The sequence below is a fragment of the Gopherus evgoodei genome, chromosome 2 (assembly GCF_007399415.2).
Source record: "Gopherus evgoodei ecotype Sinaloan lineage chromosome 2, rGopEvg1_v1.p, whole genome shotgun sequence".
NCBI lineage: Eukaryota > Metazoa > Chordata > Testudines > Testudinidae > Gopherus > Gopherus evgoodei.
Genome location: NC_044323.1, coordinates 130,519,557 through 130,533,394, shown reverse-complemented (window position 1 = coordinate 130,533,394; position 13,838 = coordinate 130,519,557). Strand labels below are relative to the sequence as shown.

At 42.7% G+C, this 13,838-nt stretch overlaps 1 protein-coding gene across 2 annotated transcripts in view; it reads left to right on the top strand.

Moving 5' to 3' along the window:
• SEMA5A (semaphorin 5A) overlaps nucleotides 1-13,838 on the top strand; it is a 620,036-nt gene that overhangs the window by 134,689 nt on the left and 471,509 nt on the right. The window contains exon 1 of one of the 2 annotated variants that reach the window (XM_030551692.1): nucleotides 381-460. The exons of the other annotated variant lie outside the window; for it this stretch is intronic. The gene's annotated coding sequence lies outside the window, so the exon portion shown is untranslated. Of the gene's footprint in view, nucleotides 1-380; nucleotides 461-13,838 lie in introns of those variants that run through there. 2 annotated transcript variants of the gene reach the window in all.

Here is a 13,838-nt window from a genome sequence, read left to right as displayed (position 1 = left end):
CATGATGAATGGGTTTTGGCCCATTTTGGCACCAAATTAATTACAAGTAATAGAACCTTAATGCAAACTGTTGTAATAAGCCAGCAGGTGGTGCCTTTGTGCGAGCAGCCATGTGATGGAGTATCAAGAATCTGGAGGATTCCAGGAAAATTGGGATGAGCCGGAGGGTGGGCACCACTTTGTTCATTATAGTGTGTTGTATGTCTGTGTGGGAGCTCTGTGGGAGGAGGAAGGCCTGTGTTGCCATGTGTGGGGTGTGCAGGAGCCTATGGAAAGAACTGTGATGAACATGGATAGATAGAGTGAGTGGAGAGCACTTTGGACTCAGACTTGTGTGTTTCCAATGGCAGGAGAAGGCCGAGGAGCAACATACCCTGCCAGGTTGGAGGCCCAAACTTAGCAGGCACCAGAGGAGCAGCTACCACCCCAGGCTAGCACATCTCACTGGTGTGTACCACAGGTAGGATTAGAGGCAGCAGGTGTGGGGTGAAGGTCTGTGGCACCTACTAGGTGGAGGAAGGGATTGTGCTGTTGTTTCATTGTTGCTGTTGAAGTTCCTTCAGTTTCCCAGCCCCGTTCTGGCCCATTGATGTGTCTCATCCCTTTGGATAACATTCTTTGATATAAACGGTTACAAAACTTCTCTGTGCATGATTGGGTTTTGTGTCAGGTGTTTCCAGACCCACATAAAAGCAAAAGGGAAAATGCCCAATCCTGAGAGGAATAGGTCCAGGCTCATTATTTTAGAACATATGCCAGCACCTGTTTCCAGCACGGGGGAGGTTAGAAGAAAAAAGGAGTTGATTAACTGTTTTGTCTATGTTCCTAACCAAAACCCTCACCTTTTAAAGGGAAAGAAACAATCTGTTTATCTTTTCTACCTAAATACCACCAATTCAAATCCCCATTATAGCGTGGTGAAGATGGATTTTGGTGGTGTCGTACAAGAAGAAATGACAAGACTAGTGAGAGCTTTGGAGTCGGGGCAAAAGAGAGTGCCGAGTTGAGGATGATATTGTGAGCTTAAGAGGTAGGGAAGATGGTGGGATTATATTATGATAAAGAAAGAGTCTGAGGGTAGAGGCTAAGGCTTTGCACAGAGGTGATAGTTGAAATAGTGGAAACAGTAAAGAGGACTCTCAGGGAGTAGTCTGCAACAGAGGACGAGAACTATGAGAGTGCAATCACAAGAACCTGGAAAAGAGAGGAAGCAAGAAACGAAAGAGTAACCAACCATGTGAGCAAGTAGATCAGGATGGCCTTTTAACCTTATTAGGAGGAGTAATTGCTCTTGGTGAGGGTAGTGTTGGTGGAGTAGAGAGCAGAAAAAAGATTAAGTTGAAAGGGAGACTTGGAAGAGGGGAAGTCTAGGCAGCCAGTTCAAGAATTGTTGAGATAAAGGGGAAGACAGAGATTGGTTGGAACTTTTAGAGTTCAGAACATTTGATAGAAAGTATTTTTCATGATGGAGAATATAAGAGTCTGCTTGTGGATAAGTGGAAAGGAGTCACAGGATAGAGAGCAGTTAGCGCAAAGGAAGGCGTTCAGCAATATAGACCTTTTCATTATCAATTTTAAGAATAGCAAGTCAGTGATTCTCCAAACTTGTAATTCTTTGAACCCTTTAATATCAGAAAGATCCACTTGTGGATCACCTGCTTCCTAACCTGCTTCCATTGTTTTCCTTGTGGCATTCTGTGTCTGTTCTGGTGGAAGGAGCTTAGATAACAAGAGATTGGGAATTGCAATGGTAAATCAAATGACAATGAATGGCCCCTATTATTATTGTTTAAAGTATTTATACAGGAAAAAGGATCTGGAAAGAACCTTAATTGTTTCATTACAGTGTCACAAACCCATGGGTAGAATGCTACAATGCAGGAAGTGCAGGTTTCTCTCAGAAAATTTGTGGTTGGTGTATAAAAATAACCACAGACCATTGAACTGCGAACTGCTCTGTACAAATGAAGAAAGGTGAGGAATTGTGCTGTGCTTGACTCTGCACATATGGTAGAGGAGCTGAGGATCAGAGAAGGATGGATGAATGGAGAGAGCTTTGTTCCTGCCTACAGTGAATGAACTCCTTTCCTTTAAAGCCTGCTGTGAAAGCTGTAAGATTAATGTAATTCGAAAGTTGGATTTCAACCCCTGGAAGGAAACTTTAAATAGTATGATTTATAATAATCAAGTTAATAATAAACAAAAATATAGATAGATCTTCTGCTGCTGTAGTCTGAAAATGTCCCAGGTGTCTCTTAGCTGCCTGAGCCCTTCACACATCAGTTTCCTTATTTCTGATTCTGAAAATGTTGAAAGAACTATTAGAAAAGGGCACTGCTTTTGAGGTCTTTGAGGTCTCTCTGGTGGTACAATTTCTCTGTATGTTTTTTTTTTAATGTGACATTGATTTTGTACTGTGTGCGTTAACACAGTTCTGGTAATTTAGTTGCTATGGAAGCCTTTCACATGGAGACAGTGAATGTGACTGAATTATTTTTACTCAGTTTCAGTTCACACCCCCCTACACTGCAGCTTCCTGCTGCTCTTACAGAGGAATCACATGATCCAGTCTAGGTGGGGCTCCTTCATAACCAGGGTTGGCTAACTCTCAGCCCTCCTGCCTGTAAGGGCAAGCCACCCTGTTACAAGTCCAAAAAATGCTAAATGAAAAATGACTGGTCTAAAGCTCTTGAATTCAAAAGCAATTTTGGATGTGATGGAGACACCAGAGACATTTTATGTAATTTAGTCTTTGATCAGCTTCTCAGCAGTTGACTGTTTCACTGGAAAGGTGCTATGACTTACAAAGTGGATTTGTCCCTACATCTTTGTTTTGAAAAGTAGCACTATAAAATAGATATTTTCCCCTTAAGGTGTTGAATGCAAGTGATAAAAGGGCAGCCATTTGTAGACATTTAGAGAAAACACTGAAAATGCTAATTAGATGAAAATTAAACAGGATATAGCTTCTGAAAGGGGAAAAGAGGAAAAAAAAGAAGTTTCTGTGCATTGGAACAACATATCAGGAGACACTCAGCCTTTGGTTGTTTGACTTTCCGATTGTTTGTAATTTAATAGCTTCATTAGATACATGCCACCAGTTAGTACATAAATACTGTTTTGTCAAGTCTTCTTATTTTTAAAAGCTTTTTCACTTTTGTCCTTAGATTTTAACATTGGTGATTGGAAAAAAAATGCATCTCTTTCTCTCAAGGGATGTTTTCTCTGTCATGTCATGTTCATTTCATGAATGAATCTATGAATCAATATGAAGGTAATCATACAAGTCTACAAAATTCTTGATTCCAGACTTGGAGCTATAATAGGAATCTTTTACCAACTTGCAGTTTTTCCATGGACAGGGATCTTCTTGAAAACCATGAGAGCTCTACATGTGAAAGGATAGCAGGCTCAGGATCTCAGAGGGATCCTGAATTCGTTGTACTCATTGTGTATTCTGTCCTCAACTTTAGCTAGCTGAATGCGGAATGATTTTTCTAACTGTGGTATACACATAAAAAACTTGAAGTGATGATGATTTTTTTAAATTGAGATTTTCAATTTATGCTTATTTGTACATAATTTATTTTAGAAAATAATCTGCAGACTTTAAAATGAATCCATCATAGAAAAGAAGAGAGATCACTATCTGATACACGATTTCCTGAAAAACCAATACAAAGGCCCAGGAACTTTCAAAACAAAACTATTAGGGCCTAATTCTCCCTTCTTACCCATACCACAGCCTCTGTTGTACTGGTATTCTGACCCCTCCTAAATCTCTTCCCCATTTGTGTTGGTGTATTTTCAAAAGGGAGCATAGTTTGCCAAACAATTGTGTTTCTAACAAAAAAGTACACTTCTACCCCGATATAACATGACCTGATATAAGACAAATTCGGATATAATGCGGTAAAGGGGGGCGGGGCTGCGCACTCCAGTGGATCAAAGCAAGTTCAATGTAACGCAGTTTCACCTATAACACGGTAAGATTTTTTGGCTCTCGAGGACAGCATTATATCAAGGTAGAGGTGTATTTCTTTGAGTGTTACTATAGACTCATAGACTTTAGGGTCCGAAGAGACCAATATGATCATCTAGTTTGACCTCCTGCACAAAGCAGGCCACAGAACCCTACCCATCCACTTCTATAACAAACCCCTAACCTATGTCCGAGTTATTGAAGTCTTCAAATTGTGGTTTGAAGACCTCAAGCTGCAGAGAATCCACCAGCAAATGACCCATGCCCCACGCTGCAGAGGAAGGCGAAAAACCTCCAGGGCCTCTGCCAATCTGCCCCGGAGGAAAATTCCTTCCTGACCCCAAATATGGCGATCAGCTAAACCTGGAGCATGTGGGCAAGACTCACCAGCCAGCACTCAGGAAAGAATTCTCTGCAGTAACTCAGATCCCATCCCATCCAACATCCCCTCACAGACCACTGGGCATACTTATCTGCTGATAATCAAAGATCAGTTGCCAAAATTAAGCTATCCCATCATACCATCCCTTCCATAAACTTATCAAGCTTAGTCTTAAAGCCAGGTATGTCTTTTGCCCCCACTACTCCCCTTGGAAGGCTGTTCCAGAACTTCACTCCTCTAATGGTTAGAAACCTTTGTCTAATTTCAAGTCTAAACTTCCTAGTGTCCAGTTTATACCCATTTGTTCTTGTATCTACATTGGTACTAAGCTTAAATAATTCCTCTCCCTCCCTAATATTAATCCCTCTGATATATTTATAAAGAACAAGCATATGCCCCCTCAGCCTTCTCTTGGCTAGGCTAAACAAGTCAAGCTCTTTGAGTCTCCTTTCATAAGGCAGGTTTTCCATTCCTCGGATCATCCTAGTAGCCCGTCTCTGAACCTGTTCCAGTTTGAATTCATCCTTCTTAAACATGGGAGACCAGAACTGCACACCAGTATTCCAGATGAGGTGTCACGAGTGCCTTCTATAATGGTACTAACACCTCCTTATCTTTGCTGGAAATACCTCGCCTGATGCATCCTAAAACTGGATTAGCCTTTTTAACGGCCATATCACATTGGCAGCTCATAGTCATCCTGTGATCAACCAATACTCCAAGGTCCTTCTCCTTCTCTGTTGCTTCCAACTGAGGTGTCCCCAATGTATATGTAAAATTCTTATTATTAATGGCTAAGTGCATGACCTTGCACTTTTCACTATTAAGTTTCATCCTATTACTATTACTCCAGTTTACAAGGTCATCCAGATCTTCCTGTATGATATCCTGTGTTAGCAATACCCCCCAGCTTTGTGTCATCCGCAAACTTTATTAGCACATTCCTGCTTTTTGTGCCAAGGTCAGTAATAAAAAGATTGGTCCCAAAACTGATCCTTGAGGAACTCCACTAGTAACCTCCTTCCAGCCTGACAGTTCACCCTTCAGTACAACCTGTTGTAGTCTCCCCTTTAACCAGTTCCTTATCCACCTTTCAGTTTTCATATTGATCCCCATCTTTTCCAATTTAACTAATAATTCCCCATGTGGAACCGTGTCAAATGCCTTACTATCGGAAATAAATAAATGTTAAGACAGTGGAATGAATCTGCTGCTTACATGTTTTCTGTGACATCTGTCAGCTGAATCAGAGAGCCAAAATCTAGTACTGAGGAATATCATGTGGATTTGTGGGTTCCTTTGGAGGACATTGAATCCATAAGTCAGTAACTGGGTTAGAATGAATATACAGCAGTGTTTTCATTTGAGATCCATACTTGTTTTGTGTGGCTGGAAGGAAAACATTAGCCATTTCACTCATTTGAGCAGCCTAACAGATAAGAAGCACTTCTTATTGTAAGTGAAATATAAAATATATTTTAAAATAAAGGGCCAAATTCTTACTCCAGTTTTAGCAATGCAATCCCATTGTCTTCAATGGCAATGAGTGAAGGCAACTGGGGGAAGTTTGGTGCAATGTGTTTAATTTATGGTTGCCATTTCTAAGCCTAGATGGCAATGATCCTAATTAAATAAAGACAAATGATGATAGCAGTGTGGGAGTCTTATACAGAAAGACTGTTTTAAAAAGTATTTATCTGTTCTAATAGTGGGTCAACAGTGAAGAGAAATTTACGCAGTTAAGTGCAGCTCACCTCTGAAAAGTGACTGAAAAAATGGGATTGTGGGGTTCCAGGCTTATTGTATCTAAGCTATTTCCATATCAAATGTCAGCCCTGCACACTCAGTCTGGGTTCTGAGATCCAAAAGAGGTCTTTTCTTCTTATCACCAGTAATAAAGGTTGGGTAGGGCAAATGTTGCTCTTAGTGATGTCTTGGCTTTCAGTGGGTTTGCACACATGTAAATGGAACTTAGCAGACAATTCTGTTGCTGATGCACAAAGAGTAATATATTTTATTTCACTCTCTTTCTACTGTTCCAGTTCTGCAAGGACAAAAGGAATGTAAAGAAGTAAACATATTTTTGTCATAAATTCAGTAGATATGACTGCTGAAATAAGCTACAATTTTTTACACTTTTTAGAGTAGGTTGTAATTTATTATTTTAAAATGTTTAATTTCTAACCATTAATACTTACATGCAGCCAGATCAATACACAGGTAAAATCAAAAGTCAGATTTTTTTTAAAAATTCATCTGCCCTGTGGTGTCATATGCAGAGAGATTTAATAAACTATGGAAATTAAACATATGACTCTTTAAAACAGCAAAATTTTACCCTAACAGAGTGATTTCCTCTAGAGAGAGGACACTCATGTATCCTTTTCCTTGTTGTTCTGTATTGATATCTACTTTTAAAAACAGTGGATGATGCAAGGTTTAGTAAAGCTGTTTCAGTTATGCCTTTTGATTCCTAATGTGTACTCTTGTCAGTGCTAAGTCTTTCCTAGTTTGATCATTTCTCTTTTCTCTGTTGGATGGCCAGTGATTTTGAAAAGACATATGGATCATGTGAAACGTATTGCTGGTTTCAGGTCATCTCCTAATGATCAAGTGTCACCATCAAGAAAAACACTACCACGTTTTAAACTAATTTGCACCCTTGTTGACAGTCTCCTTTGAGAGGCTGAGGCTGAATGATCATAAGGGCTAAATTCCCCTTGCCACTCTAGAGTTGTTTAGACAACTTAAGTCAGCAAGACTGCTGTGAGGCTCCGATCTTTTGAAAATTAATCCACTTGTGTAGGAACCTTATTTTAGGTGCTTCTTTTTTAAAAAAAGAAAATCTGGACTTTGGTCTCTCAAAGCAAAGTTGAGGCATGTTGGTGAGACAAGGGGTCATCTCACTTGCTAATGCCTGTGCTGTACCTGTTCTGTGAATAAATAAAGAGTCAGCCTTAGCATTTCTGGGGCCACGTCCACACTACAGAGTAAAATCGAAGTTATTAAAATCAATTTTATAAAACAGGTTTTATAAAATCGATTATATGCATCCACACTAGGGCACATTACTTCGGTTGTGTGCGTCCATGGTCCCCGGCTACCATCGATTTCCGGAGCGTTGCACTGTGGGTACCTATCCCATAGTTCCTGCAGTCTTCCTTGACCCTTGGAATTATGGGTTACTACCCAGGGCCTGATGGGGCAAAAATGTCGTAGGTGGTTCTGGGTACAGCCTCACCCCATCCCTTCCTGAAAGCAGCAGACAGCCATTTCGCGCATTTTTTACTGGGTGAAGTGAGCAAACGCCATAGCACAGCAAGCATGGACCCTGCTCTGATCAGTACCGCGATCGTGGACGTTGTAAACAGCTCACGCATTCTCATGCTGTCTATGGTGAACCATGAACTGCAAATGCAGGAGAGGAGGAGACAGCTACAGCAGCGCGGCGACGAGAGTGATGAGGACCTGGAGACTGATTTCTCTGTAACCGTGGGCCCCCACACTTTGGAGCTCCTGATGGTAATGGGGGAGGTTCTACCCATTGCTCGCCGATTTTGGGCCCGGGAAACAAGCACAGACTGGTGGGACCGCATAGTTTTGCAGGTGTGGGACGATTCGCAGTGGCTGCGGAACTTTCGCATGCGTAAGAGCACTTTCTTTGAACTTTGTGACTTGCTTTCCCCTGTCCTGATACGCCATAATACCAGGATGAGAGCAGCCCTCACAGTGGAGAAGCGAGTGGCAATAGCCCTCTGGAAGCTTGCAACGCCAGACAGCTACTGGTCAGTCGGGAATCAATTTGGAGTGGGAAAATCTACTGTGGGGGCTGCTGTGTTGCAAGTAGCCAAAGCAATCATTAAGCTGCTGCTACGAAAGGTTGTGACTCTGGGAAACGTCCAGGTCATAGTGGATGGTTTTGCTGCAATGGGATTCCCTAACTGTGGGGGGGCCATAGATGGAACCCATATCCCTATCTTGGCACCGGAGCACCAGGGCACCCAGTACATAAACCACAAGGGTTACTTTTCAATGGTGCTGCAAGCACTGGTGGATCACAAGGGTCGTTTCACCAATATCCACGTGGGATGGCCAGGAAGGGTTCATGATGCTCGTGTCTTCAGAAGCACTACTCTGTTTAAACGGCTGCAGCAAGGGACTTACTTCCCAGACCAGAAAATAACAGTTGGGGATGTTGAAATGCCTGTAGTTATCCTGGGGGACCAGCCTACCCTTTGATGCCATGGCTCATGAAGCCATACACAGGCAGCCTGGACAGTAGTCAGGAGCTGTTTAACTACAGGCTGAGCAAGTGCAGAATGGTGGTAGAATGTGCATTTGGCCATCTAAAAGGTCGCTGGAGAACTTTACTTACTCGCTCAGACCTCAGCCAAACCAATGTCCCCTTTGTTATTGCTGCTTGCTGTGTGCTCCACAATCTCTGTGAGAGTAAGGGGGAGACCTTTATGGTGGGGTGGGAGGCTGAGGCAAATCACCAGGCCGCTGATTACGCGCAGCCAGACACCAGGGCGATTAGAAGATCACACCAGGAAGCGGTGCGCATCAGAGAAGCCTTGAAAACGAGTTTCATCATGGGCCAGGGTACGGTGTGACTGCTGTGTTTCTTTTCCCTTCATGAACCTCCCCCCTGTATTGACTCCTGCTGCAAGCAACCTACCCTCCCCCCTTCCATTACAGCTTGCTTATGGAAATAAAGTCATTCCCTGTAACCAACCCACCCTCCCACTTGCTTTGAATAGCATGTAATTATAAGAAGAGTAAGAGAAATAAAAAGGTACCCGGGAGTGGTTTGGGAAGAGGATAGGAGGGAAGAAAAAGGCCATTAAGGACATTTCAATGTAATGACAGCCTTTTGGTTGGACTGTCCACGGGGGTGGAGTGGGCAGGTGCAGAAAGCCTTCCCCCACGCGTTCTTACACGTCTGGGTGTGGAAGATATGGAATATGATGAGTACTGAGGGAGGTTAAACATGGGCTGGAGTGGCACTCTGTGACCCCGCAGCTCTTCCACCAGACTTCGGAGGATGTCAGTTTGATCGCGCGGCAGCTCCAGCGTTGCATCCCGCCACCGCTGATCTTCCTGCCTACACCTCTGATCTTCCTGCCGCCACATCTCATCTCGAGCGTCCCTCCTGTCCTCACGTTGGTCCCTCCTGTCCTCACGTTCACTGGCATCTTTCCTGTACTTTGCTACCACGTCTTTCCACTCCCCCAGATGAGCTCGTTCATTGCGGGTTACTGCCATGATTTCTGTGAACATCTCATCCCATGTCCTCTTCTTCCTCCTCCTTATCTGAGCTAGCCTTCGGGCTGGAGTAGGGAGGCTTGAAAAATTTGCAGCTGCATGAGTAGGGGAAAAGAGTGATAGAAGGGTCATAAGAGATACATTTCACAGAACAATGGTTATACTCTTTCACAGTGAACTACACTATTCACCGTACATAGCACATGTCACTTCACTACAAGGTCGCCTTTGGATTCTTTTAGTATTTAGTGCCTGCGGCTGTGGTGTAACAGATCAACACAGATGCAGGTCTGGGGATTACAATTCAGCTTGCAGGCGGTCATGGTAAGGCCTACATCTAATGGCAGATCACCCTGTCCCTTCCCCCTGCAACACCCCCCTGCGTGGCTATTAGCAGGTAAAATTCCTGCTGGCCAGCCAACTGCTAAAAAGCACATCTTTTGCTTTTTTTCTTATGCCTTCAGAAGGATCAGCACTAGAGGAAATTGTGAATTGTGTTCCCCCCCACTCTGCATGTCTGCTGTAATGGCAGGTCACTGAAACTCTATCCCCTCCCTTTCCCCCCCCACCGCGTGGCTATTAGCAGGGAAAATTCCTGCTGCCCAAATGCTAAAAAGCTCAGCGCCATTAAAGACACCTCCCCGTAGGAATGGGCAGCTTTTTCCCTTCCCCCTGCATGGCTAACTGCAAGGGAAGGATTTCTTTTAAGCTGCAGGAAAGCATCACCATAGGAATGGTCATCTCTGTCCCCTTAATAAAATACATTTAATTTTTACCAGGTGACCATGAACGATATCACTCTCCTGAGGATTACAGACAGAGAGAAAGAAATTATGCTTCTTGAATGCCAGCAATCCCTGGGACCATACGCAGCTAGGCTTTGTCATGCAATGATACCCGATTACGTGCTCCAGGCATGGCGTGGTAAAGTTTCGTACCATGGTGGACGGAATAAGGCTGCCCTGCCCAGAAACCTTCTGAAAAGGCTTTTGGGGTACCTCCAGGAGTGCTTCATAGAGATGTCCCTGGAGGATTTCCACTCAATCCCCAGACATGTTAACAAACTTTTCCAGTAACTTTAATGCCAGCTAATGCATGCCAGCCCTCATGGCAAATCAATCGTTAAAAAATGCTTGCTTTTAAACTGTTTTATAATTACAAAGGTACACTCACCAGAGGTCCCTTTTATTTAATTTTTTTTCTTTTATTATAACAGTAAAATGTTTTTTCTATATCAGTGAATTGGTGGATAATTATCCCAATGACTGTAGAAAGGTCTTATGAACTGCAGTAGAACATCTTTGTGTCTGTTAAATTAGATGCCCACTGTGTTCTAAGAATTAGACTGAAGTTTAAACTATGTGCCCATGCAGGGAGTAAGATGGAGTAAGAGGCCTTTCCTGATACCTGTGTGTGGTCTACCCTGGGTCTGAGCACACAGGAATAAGTAAAGTAGGTTGTCGAGGAAGAACATCTAAAATGGTGAGGGGGTTTAGTAGTATTCTGCAGCTGGTATGAAACAGCTGCAAATTACTAATCCCGCCTTCCCTGGAGCAACTGGGAAGCTGAGAGGGGACTGTGCCTCAGATGGGTATCTCCAATGCACAATACCTCAGGGGGGATTGGGGGGGGATGTACCATGGGTGGCACATGTTGCTCAGGGATGTGCCAAAAAAAAATCTAGCCTCTAAATGTTCTATGAAGAGAGATTCCCAGGAAAGCTGCTTGTATTTGTAGTTTACTACTGAGAAAAGATATTGTTATGAACAGGTTTACTGCTTGAGTGGCTCTATATTGGATTTGAGTTCCCCTATACAGTATGTGAAAAACATTTGTAATGCAATATATAAGATTAGAGTTCAATTCTGTAAATGCTTACTGTATTGTATGCATGCACAATTAGATAACCAGCACATTGACTCTTTAAGAGGCATGGAAAGTGACTTTGAGACTGGTCTCCTGCTGAGGTAGGCTGTTGAGACAAGAGTGTGCGTTCAAAACAGGGGCAGGTCCAGGCACCAGAGCACCAAGCACATGCCTGGGGTAGCAAGCCGCGGGGGGTGGCCTGCTGGTCGCCATGAGAGCAGCAGTCAGGCTGCCTTCGGTGGCATGCCTGTGGGAGGTCTGATGGTTCCACGGCTTTGCTGGCAATTCAGCAGTGGGTACGCCGAAGGCGCAGAACTGGCGGACCACCTGAAGGCATGCCGCCGAATCCATGTTAGCAGCAGTCCTCCTGCAGGCATGCCGCTGAAAGCCACCTGACTGCCATGCTTGGAGCAGCAAGATACATAAAGCTGCTCTGTGTTTGAAAGCCTTGTTAATAAAAGCTAGCTTTGGGCACCCTGTCCTGTAGGGACCTCCATTCTTGTGAGGAGTCTGAACAAAGACAATACGTGGTGTCTGAAGTAAAACAACAAAACAAAAAAAAAACCAGCAAAAAAACTAACTATGACATTCATGTAGCATAATGCCAGAAATATGCTATCTTTGGACTTTGAAACAAAAGTATGGTGCATGATTGGATTAGGTAAAAGGAGTTAATGGAGCTGCTTTATGCAGGAACTGAGGCAGAAAGTGGTCTGCAGCCCAGAAAGCTTCTCTTTTTTCTCTAATACACATTGAGCAAAAAGCAGAGTTGTCATAAATACTAATTAAAGGGACTTAAGTGTAAGTGCCAAGTACACCCTTTATCAAAGTACTTATAAATACAAGTATAAGTATGCTGTGCAAATAGCACATAGGTATTTGTAAGTAAAAATACAAGTATAAGTACAGATACTTTCAAATCCCGTGTTCCCTATAATTGTCTGGTCAATAGAAGGACAATTCCTAAATAATATAAGCACATAGTGAAAGAGAAAAAAAGAGCAATAATGAAATGTTAATCATATACAAAAATAAGTATGGAATTACAATGAGAGAAATGTTATAAATTTATTTATATTTATAAGAATTTTTCCATGTATTTATATATGATATTATGTACAGAGAGCATATAATTCAATGAAATGGGCATTTTTCTATAACAGCATGAACTTGAACATATCATCCTGAAGATGTTTTCTTCTTAGAAAGAGGATTTGTCCAGCACTACTGACAAAGAGCAGAGCTTGGCAGTGTGGTATTAAATTTGATAAGAGTCTTAACAACTGCTTTTCAATTGATCCAGGTCATGCAGTGGATCATTGAGGAATTGCATCCCAACAATTCTTAAGTCAGAATCAGATTCAGGTTGGCTTGTTTAGTCTAGCCAAAAGAAGGCTGAGGGGGGATATGCTTGCTCTTTATAAATATATCAGAGGGATTAATATTAGGGAGGGAGAGGAATTATTTAAGCTAGTACCAATGTAGATACAAGAACAAATGGGTATAAACTGGACACTAGGAAGTTTAGACTTGAAATTAGACAAAGGTTTCTAACCATTAGAGGAGTGAAGTTCTGGAACAGCCTTCCAAGGGGAGTAGTGGGTGCAAAAGACATACCTGGCTTTAAGACTAAGCTTGATAAGTTTATGGAAGGGATGGTATGATGGGATAGCCTAATTTTGGCAATTGATCTTTGATTATCGGCAGATAAGTATGCCCAGTGGTCTGTGATGGGATGTTGGATGGGATGGGATCTGAGTTACTGCAGAGAATTCTTTTCCGAGTGCTGGCTGGTGAGTCTTGCCCACATGCTCAGGGTTTAGCTGATAGCCATATTTGGGGTTGGGAAGGAATTTTCCTCCGGGGCAGATTGGCAGAGGCCATGGCGGTTTTTCGCCTTCCTCTGCAGCGTGGGGCATGGATCACTTGCTGGTGGATTCTCTGCAGCTTGAGGTCTTCAAACCACAATTTGAAGACTTCAATAACTCGGACATAGGTTAGGGGTTTGTTATAGAAGTGGATGGGTAGGGTTCTGTGGCCTGCTTTGTGCAGGGGGTCAGACTAGATGATCACATTGGTCCCTTCTGACCCTAGAATCTGAGTCTGTGAGATGCCCATTTGTCATCAAAGCCATAGAAATTAGTGGCAGCATTGGATGTTGTAGATTGAACTATAGCTTTGGAAGGGTGTTACAATAAACCAGATCGTATTAAAAAAAATATTCCTCTGCAATTTTTCTCTGATCCTGATTGTGCAGCCAATACAGCTTAAAAATGGGTATGGCACAGAAGCAACGAGGAATGTCTTTATATTATTAAGCATCAGAGGGGTAATCATGTTAGT